The sequence below is a fragment of the Myzus persicae genome, unplaced genomic scaffold, assembly GCF_001856785.1.
Source record: "Myzus persicae strain clone G006 unplaced genomic scaffold, MPER_G0061.0, whole genome shotgun sequence".
Taxonomy (NCBI): Eukaryota; Metazoa; Arthropoda; class Insecta; order Hemiptera; family Aphididae; genus Myzus; species Myzus persicae.
In genome coordinates, this window is record NW_019100549.1 from 17,580 (window position 1) to 27,719 (window position 10,140).

At 32.0% G+C, this 10,140-nt stretch overlaps 1 long non-coding RNA gene across 1 annotated transcript; it reads left to right on the forward strand.

The window, feature by feature from the left end:
• Window positions 1–945: 945 nt before the first annotated feature.
• Window positions 946–9,205, forward strand: LOC111032449. Its single transcript, XR_002604310.1, has 3 exons — window positions 946–1,122; window positions 8,412–8,506; window positions 8,567–9,205. It is a non-coding gene; the product is annotated as an uncharacterized LOC111032449 (long non-coding RNA).
• Window positions 9,206–10,140: the final 935 nt, after the last annotated feature.

Consider the following 10,140-nt stretch of genomic DNA (forward strand, 5'->3'; position numbering starts at 1 on the left):
CCTATATTCCGCTCAAGAGTCGGGTTTTGGATTTTATCAGTCTGATAGGTAATAATATATTACGAGTATTATGACATTACAAAATAATAAGTAGTGTCATAAAATTATTGTGCGATGAACAATAATAATAACAATTATATATTATATCTCGCACGCACCACACCGTTTGCAATACCCGCTAGTTTCTTATATTATATAATTAGGTAAATAAATTAAATCTTAAGAGCTTCTTTCACAAAACAATTCTTAATATTAAAAATTAGTTTTAAATATTGGGGTGTATTTAATTCTTGTTTTTGGTACATTGTAATAATATCATTCCGAGGTACTACATGTTACTTATTTATGATAGTATACCTATCAAATATTGCGTAATAAATTATTATAATTGGTTAGTTTTTACGAATTACAAAAACAGTTTTTTCGGCAACTAAAGTACTTGATTGAACAAGACAATATATTTTTATCACCACAATAGCAATGTAATATTGACAATACTGTCACTCTCAGATAATATTTTAATATGGCCTGTACATATAGCAGAGTGTTTTTTTGTTGCATTTCGTTGTATATAATATCATGTTTTAACTAGGTAGTTAAAAACTCCTCTTACATATATTAGGTTTCTCAGGATTAGAGTTTTTGTTGTTTTTTTTAAGACTCAGTGGTATTTTTTTTGTTACACAACAATTTTCAATAAAGACGAACGTACATTGTATTGTACGTGTAAGTACTTCATAAAAAAAACTAATTTTCTTTTTTCTCCTGGAATCGTATTTAGATCGATCCGAATTGATCTATTTTTTTATCCTCATTTCACATTGTCCTGCGCGTTAGTACGTATAATATAATATATTATTATATTGTTCCGGTCGGTATACGTCGTCGTGTAGAAAATTGCGTGAGAAGCGCTAAAAATGTGTTCGAAACACATAAAGTTTCAAGTAGGTTGCGTAAGCAAAATTCGTAGCTATTATTATTTATTACTAATATTTTTTTTTCACCCAGCATAGCGTTCGATTCGAGAATTCTCTAACCAAGAGGAATAGCGCACGACAAGAGGTGAAACGAAACGGCAAATTCGCGAACGAAGTGCTACAAAATTCACCATTTCATAGTTAGGTATGTATAATTTATTATTATTATGGTTTTCACGACGAGATCTCATTGAACTGATAAAAACGTATGTTACCCTCTATCTTGACGATCTACAACTCGATAATGCTATGCAAGACATGGTCGAATTGAAAGAGGGGCGTTGTGTGCCTATCTCTCTCCACTTATCAAAACACCTTTATTATTCGGTGCGCATTTTTATTTATTTGAAGGAAAAAAAATTAAAATATTTAACTTAAAAGAAAAAAATGGTAATAGTTTCAGACGACTACTGTAGCTGCAGTATAACCATATATTCATCTTCACATAATATTATCTACCGATATTTTACTCTGTTAAATTTCTGGCTTAAATTATAGCCTACTCGTTTCACTCCCAAGTCCTAACCACAACAACCATTAATCTAAATTAATTATATTTTTAATTTTTTAAAAATGTAAATAATTTAGTCTTAATTGAGTTACCACTTATTATTATAGTCGTAGTATATTATTATATGTTCTTGTATCAGTTTTAAGTTTATTTTCGTTGTATTCTTTCCACTCTGTCACGATACGTTTAATTATCTATTTTTTTTTTTATTTTAATATTATAAGTATTATTAATATTTTAAAATAGCTTTCTAGTATTCTTTAAATATTTTGTTTTACTATTCTTTGTGTAATATTTTCAACCACCGAGGTAGGATGTAACACTGTTTGTTCAAGTCTACATTAAAAAATAATAAAAAATATTAGACTTAATATGCACGCCATAATAATATGCTAGACTATAATAGGTAAACCATACACCGATGAATAAATAATAGAAATATCGAAAATACCTGGGTAAAAATATTTAGTCAAACATCTCATACAGTAGGGTTGTACCTATTTAAGTCTTATACTGCCTGTGTATCGATTGTATTGAATTTCTTGTTTTACATATTTTTGAATGACAGTCGAACCTGCAAGCACCCATAGTCGGGTACTAGTATAGTATTGTCGGTTTTCAGTATATTATTGATGTTACGATATTAAAACATGTTCAATTGACGTTACAATAATTAATCTTGTGAAATACTATATAAAACACACATTGTTATATTTACTCGACTTAATATTTTTTTTAAATCTCTATTATACCCTGCAGCCATAATAATGCATATCTATAGGTATAGGCCTTCTCGTTTTTTCTTTTGCCTTCGACTTTGTTGATCACAGGTCTTCAGTTTCACTATGTAGGTATATACACAACTACCCCTCGTCGCAAAATACATCGCTCGCGTCCGTGATGAAGGCGGTCGCCTCCATGGCAGCGGACAGTATAATGGATTGCATGCGATCGTCGACATCGTCATCCTCCGAAAAGGGAATCGTGTATATACTATATAATATAATATATATATATATATATAGTCGCACGGAGTCGGTTCAAAACTACACGTTTGTCGTCCACAGTGAAACGATGTCGGCCACGATAACTGCACGATTCGGGTTCCCGCCACACCCTCTCGGAGCGCATTTTACGGACGATTTGAGCGGGGTGAAACATTGTGCGGATACAAAAGATCGTTTCGAGTACAGGGTGATTTTTTTTTCATCGTGAACGCGGCAACGTCTTATCCAGCCATTGTGCTGTGATTTTGCATTGTCTTTTTATTTTTTTCAACTCTTAAGGACTATTTTGTTCGTATTCAAATACTTTTACCCTCAAAATTATGTACCTGTGCGAACCAAAAAAAAAAAACACATAGCAAAATCGTATATTGTTTAATGGCTGATCATGGATAGTAACCGCACGGTTCACAATAAATATAAAAAAAATCAGCACCCTGTACTGAGAACGAGTATTTATCGCAGTACAGAGATCTCGACACGGTCGATCAATAATAATAATAATAATAATAATAATAATAATACGTAGGTACGTACATATTGTACCTACGTAATATATCTTTTTCATCACCACGTAAAAAATGTTTGCCCACATATCGTATACTCGTCCGGAACGTCATCGAGTCTCTTACATTGTTATTATTATTGTTCGTTTGTCCCTCGGAAATCTGAAAAACAGAAATAATTTTTAGAAATCAACTCCAAATATTTTGAAAAATTATTTTGAATTATAATAATTGATTTTGGATGAAATTCCGCTGTGCGTGCGGCAGTTCAGTAGGAAATCGTTCAATACGCCAGCTTATAAATAATATAGAACCTACTCGATCCTATATAACATAATATATTATATACGAATACATCCGGGCCGGGTCGAACGATGAAATCGAACCAAAAACGGAAGTAGGAAGTGCCCGCGACTATACGATATAGTAATACTTGTGTTTCGGCTTAATGCAGTTATGCGCATCCGTTTGTGCGTGCTGACAAAACGGATATCGACGTATCGATAAACCGTCGGGTGATATTCATACGACTAAACAAGCGATAGCGATACGATAGCATGTTTGAACGTGCACACACTGGCATTATATGGATGGTTACTGCACACATGCGGGACCGAATGCGGAAGTTTATTTAAGTGATAATTATTATAAGATTTCAAAAGACGGAAAGTCATGCGTTTAAACGATCCATAGCGCAGATCATGAAATTGCTTTCTGTATATAATTAGTTAAATGACGCTCCCATAGATAGAGGGAGAGACGGCTGAATAGATAGGTTTGAGAATTTTATAGGGCAAAGCACGCACATCTATATATATATATATAATATAAGATTTAAGTGCAGTCGAGTCATATAATGAACTACACTGCAAGACGATAGATTAACTCGGAAGAAAAAAAATCCTATTCGAGCGCACTTTTATCTGTTTCTATAGCAGACAGCTTTTTTTTAAATTAAGTCCATTATATATATATATATATATTATTATGTATGTACGTACACCCCGGAAACGATTCTTATCCGCACTGAGAAATCAGTGTAATTGGCCCGTTCGGCCATTTTTATTTTGCTTTATACTCTTTTCGTGTTTCTGTATCTCATATGATGTATTGTACTCATATTCCACCACCCTACCACTCATAACTCCGTTATATGTGACCTCCGGAAATACGACAACTGAACCTTTGAGAAATCATTCGGTTTTTTTTTTATTATTATCATTATTATTATTATTATTATCTTTTTCACTCAAACATGTAACGTACGATAACACCACACGTATTGTCTACTATAATATAATTGGCCGCATCGGTTTTATGGTCTGAACGAAAATCGTAAACGCACAACACAAAACATACGTGAGAACAATTGCAGTATTATTATTGGCCCTAAAGCATGTGCACTGTAGGTTTCATATTACACTCAATCCGAGAATATTTGAGAATATTACATTTGTATAGCCTCGCATCTGTCCTATACAAAATTTCTATTTTTTACTATAAATACTAATGACATAAAATAATTATCGTAACTTGTATTTACATTATTCCATGATTTAATTTTCAAACCAACCCTTTATCCTTAAAACTATACATGCAATCTGCTATAAGTTCAGTTACAAAATAATATCGTTTTAAGGAGATTTCGCACTCAATCTAGATTTAAAAATTGTATGAGTTCCAATTCGTTTCACCGGAATAAGAACATATATTCCGAATCGTTTTTAAATGATTTTAGACTAAAAATTCAAATTCTTATTGAGAATTTGAATTCGAATAAAATATATTTAGTGTGTCAAAGACTGTGTATAAATAGTGAGTATGTATATACATATATTTTTGTTAGATACCATCTGTATAATATAATCAATACGAGCAACGTTTTCTAATGTTAAATATGATTTACACGTTTCTGATTTAATCTATCAATCAGTATTTTATGTAAATCATATTAAATCACACAAACTGGATTAACTGACGTGCTCAAAAATAAATATCTCAACTTATTAGGTAATGGAAGATCACAAGTACTTAATATTATACAACACTATAAGTGAATATGCGAAAAAATATAAATAACGATGTTATCCCGCATAATTTAAAATAGGTTATGTTTAAATCATTATAGTATCATGAACTCTAATAAAAAAAAATAATAATAAAGGGTAACCAAGCGAAAACTACCAGAATTTGTTAAAAGTTAAAATGTATAATAATGGACGGATACTAATACTTTAAAGTTGAGTCTTATCAATTTTCATAATGCTGCTACCCAGATTATAGTATTATAAAAGAAAACGATGCTTAACCAAAATTGTTTTCACAAATTTAAATACGTTCTAAATTAAGTTTTCTCGTGCCCTGTATAGAGTTATATATTTAAATATTTGCATTCAGAGGCGCCTAAGACTTTTTGACATTAAAACGACCTGAAGTTTTTATTTACCATTCGATTACTTCGCTAAGACTTACAAGTTAATTAATTCATTTTCCAAGTATATTCTTCGAAAGATTAAATGTAATTATAATTCTCCAAGTAGCACTTTATACATAGTGAGATCAAAAGGTTTATTCATCATAAAAACCACCTAAGACATTGACAAAATAATATAACTAACTAAAGTTGCATAAAATTACTAAAATAATATTCAGTACCAACTTCCACATTCATTGATCAAGATATTGTAATATAGTGTATATAACAGTTAACATTAATTAATATGTACAATTATCATATAAAAAGATAAATGTTATTCCTTACCCTGGATTTAATTTCATCCTTTTGAATTGATTTAAATATTTTCGTTATTTTAATATTTAATAGACTCCTATGATACCTCATCTGATATCCGGATCACTTAAATAATTTGTTTTAGACGTTCGGTAAGCTCAAAATTGTAGTTGAAGATCATAAAATAATTGATATATAATGATTTAATATAAACTCGTAAAAATGTTTATTACTTGTAAAAATCCATAATATAATATTATACCTCTGAAATATAAATAGATCATATTATTATGCAAAGTCAATTCAAAAATGTTCAGAAAATCGTAAAGTATTCAAATAATACTTTTTACATCTGGTTGTTGGTTTCAAAGGGTTATTGATAAACCTTTTTGTAAAAATACTTTTTCAATCTTTGAACATAGTGATTTTTCTTATTTCTTTATAATATTACTTCATAAAAAAAAAAAAAATACTTCAATTCGATCTATTTCATATACACGGACGGAGCTAGGATGTGCCTGCCTACCTACTCTTTTCAGATGAATTTCAATAATCTTTTCACGGATCCTTCCTTATCGGCATTTATTACGTCTTGTCTTATATCATACATATATAGCTGTTGTTTGTTGATGATAATATAAACTAATACCATTTGTCAAAGTGAAGGATGACCTTTCGCTGCGCATGTTTCCTAGGTATGTTTAATATATCGGGAAATCCTTTAAGCAGTTTTGAATCCTTTTGGCCGCATTAACAGCTTCTCTGCCATCCCTTTTATAAGGGAATAACATATATACGAGGGTGCAGAGAGATCCGATCGGGGTGACCTATCAATGTCAAATAACAACACACATACGCAGGGATAATGTGTCATGGTGTACGAGTTGTGAGTTCGCCGTTCGGGATCAGTAACTGTTGGAAAAAAATCACAAAAAAACCGCCGGTGAATTAAACCGCTCATTTATTGTGCCGCTGGCAAGTATGTATAGCGGAGAAGATTTTCTCGAGAATCGCGGCGGCTTGTGTACACCGCCGCGTATAAGTAACCCAGGAACGTCGGAAAAGTATACTCATAAGTCACCGTTACCGGGATAAAATAGACGGCTTTAATCCGCCGCGACGCATCGAATTAAACTTTCAGTCCATGTATTATTATATGTGTACAACGATGGAAATGATTTGCATTTTTCAAACGTCCGCGGTGTACGTACATCACATCAACTGGCCGCAGCCGCTCGTCTCTCCGAAATAATCCAGCGAAGCGTATTTGACCGGTTTACGGTCTCCGAAGCGTATATACGTATATGTTATACACATTATTTATGTCATGCACACATCCATTATCGTCCAAGGCCACGTTGTTCAGCCAGCGCAACGAATTCGTGCATATAGTGACTGACCATGTCCGAGTCGATTTTATAATACTTGGCCCAACATTTTTCAACCCAACCTTGGGCAAACACGAAATCACCGAAATGAATAACGACGATTTTTTTTTTTTTTTTTTGATGAATAACGATCCACGATCTCAGACGCGGGTGCAGCTGTTAATGCGAGTTTGATTATATACAGTTTTATGAGACAGATATTATTATCACTACTACACCCATATAGGGCGATAACTAAAATGTGATATCGATATTATGTATAGGTACAAATACAATACTATGATAACATTTGGCCATTTAGACAATATTACACAAATGTGCATTACAAAACGATGTGCATTATAATCGGTATTAAAAACAAATGTGACACTGCACCTGTGGTATAAACGTGTCCACACATAAATGTATGTATATTATTAAAATGATTAATGAAACACTCCAAGACTTCAGCTCGTAGAGGAATAATTATTATTATCTACAAGACTGAATTGCAAATGTTTATTTAATTTACGTGCATAGCTCTCTGCAGTCTAAAAAAAAAAAAAGTTCAATAATATACCTCCGTACAACGTTGACAATATTACACTGTATAGCATTTAATACAAATTTGACGAGTAATTAATATGAGTAGTATATGTTTGTGTATTTTGGGTAATCGGCCAGTTATATGTATTTATGTTTAGTATTGACTTTTCACTGATATGTTTTTAAAAAACTTTATAAATATAAAATATATAGGTTACATTTTTTAGCTTTTATAAAAGCTGTTGTGTTTATATTTTTACCAATTATATATACGTCTATAAATTATCAGACGAATCGTCATGAATTCTGTATTAATTAATTGACTGACTTGTTTGTGAAATATTATCTCATATTATTTAGCGGACGGACGCACCTCGCTGTTCTTGAGAAATTATACAATAAAATGTCAACAAAATATTGTAGTAAATCCGTGGATGATATACAATGATGTGTATAATATGCGATTAAATAATAATAATAACGAATTATTAGGGCCATCGGAGGAACTAGGGTAGTTTCAGGCGTACACCATTTGTTCTGTAGTAGTCACTAATATTATATTTATATTATGTTTTACGACTGTAAAAATATAATGAGACTAATTAAAACCATAAAAAAAATCAAAATGTGGTATAGGTACACATAACTAAGCATATGCATATACTTTTGTACTTACCTATATATATTTCTCGTACCACACGGTCTGCCTAATATGCACATTGCACATGCAATTGAATATATATTGAATGCTTATATTTTTGGTTTGCAGCTGTTGTAGACAGATGAATGATGCGACGTATCGACGCGTTACACGGAAATCCCGGCCAAATGTTTGCAATGGACAGAGTAATATTATTGCAGGCGGTAAAAGTATATTGTTATATTTCGATAACGTTTTTGCTAAAAAATATACTCGTATTATAGACGCACGCGTGAGACGGAATCACCGGATCGCGTCGATAGTTTATGAAAATCGTGTCGGATAGTCACTCAATTAACCAGCCGGAACGGTGCAGTATAACGGTTTTATATAATATACGATATATCACAACCGAACTTATTGCATCAGAAATCGTTCTAGGATGATGTGCGCAAACCCTATTAAAGTTCGATCTTCAAGAGATTTCATCTGACACTTGCCGGTTTTGCACGAAGAAACGGTGCATAAGGTTACACAGTTATATTGTGGGACTTGAAAGTTTATAAGAGATAAGAAAGCAGGGGAGTCCAAAGAATTAGATAACAGACCTCTTAGAAAATACTTGCCTGACATCCGCCTACAGTCAGCATGAGAGAGTCTAGATCAAGAGACTGGAGTGTAATCGTGAGAGGGACTTTGCAGAATGTCGAAAATATGAATATTATAATACCCTTCGTGCAGCACAAACGTCACGATATTACACATAATAATTCATCATCCAATATTCACAGAGGCCAGAGAATAATGTCAAATTCTAGACGACCGGCATACAGCAAAAATATATAGGACCTTATTCTGACACAAAAATAATAATTACTTTGTTTAAAAAAAATTGAAATGTACAACTTATTAGCTAATATTATTATGATGTAAGTATATCACCCTTTATATATTAATAATCTAAATCTGAACAGTTAAAATAATAATGTTATAAGTTAATAAACTTGTAGTTTATGCTGAAACAATAATATTTTTAAAAAAAAATATTGTATTAAATTTTGATAACGTTTTCGCTAACAATATACTTAAGACGCTCACGAGAGACGGAATTATTGTCATAACACGTCGATAACTTATGGAAATCGTGTCGGATAGTCTCTATAGGTTTATGTACCAGCCGGAACGGTGCAGTGTAGGTCTTAGATTTAATATATACCTATATTATATATTATCATAACCAGAACTTATCTCATCAGAAATCGTTCTCAGACGAAGTGCTCGGAAACCGATAGTTTTTCAAGATATTTCCTCTGCAGACGTTTGCGGGTTTCACGAGGAAACTGCAGCGTTTAGTATAATATTACAATACGTTTATATAAGATGTTGTTTATATGTGTAAGTATATATATATTATATTATGTGATTCTTACGCACACGGACAGAAAAGTTTTCCTCTCTCGGGGACCCTTAACGACTCACGAGTTAAGTATAATACGTGCGCTATTATTGTTTTAATTTCCCAACGCTGAAGATATATATAGGCATTGTCAAAATAAAACGTATACAAGATGAACGCGAGGGGATCGTTTATCAAATTATTTCCTCGGGATACGAATTGGAACGATATTGTGTCTTCAAAGCAAAGTAAACTATAAAGACATTAATAATTTGTTTGTAATATTATTACTATTATTGTTATAACTTTTTTTTATTAAAATTATAATGTTTTTTTTTTTTTTTTGCTAACCCAAACGCAGTAACTATAAGCAAAGTTTTCCAAGCATATTCGCCCAAATGATAATCAAAGATACGTCAAAAAAAAATATTGCCATTATAAAAAAAAGTACGGCTGCTTTGC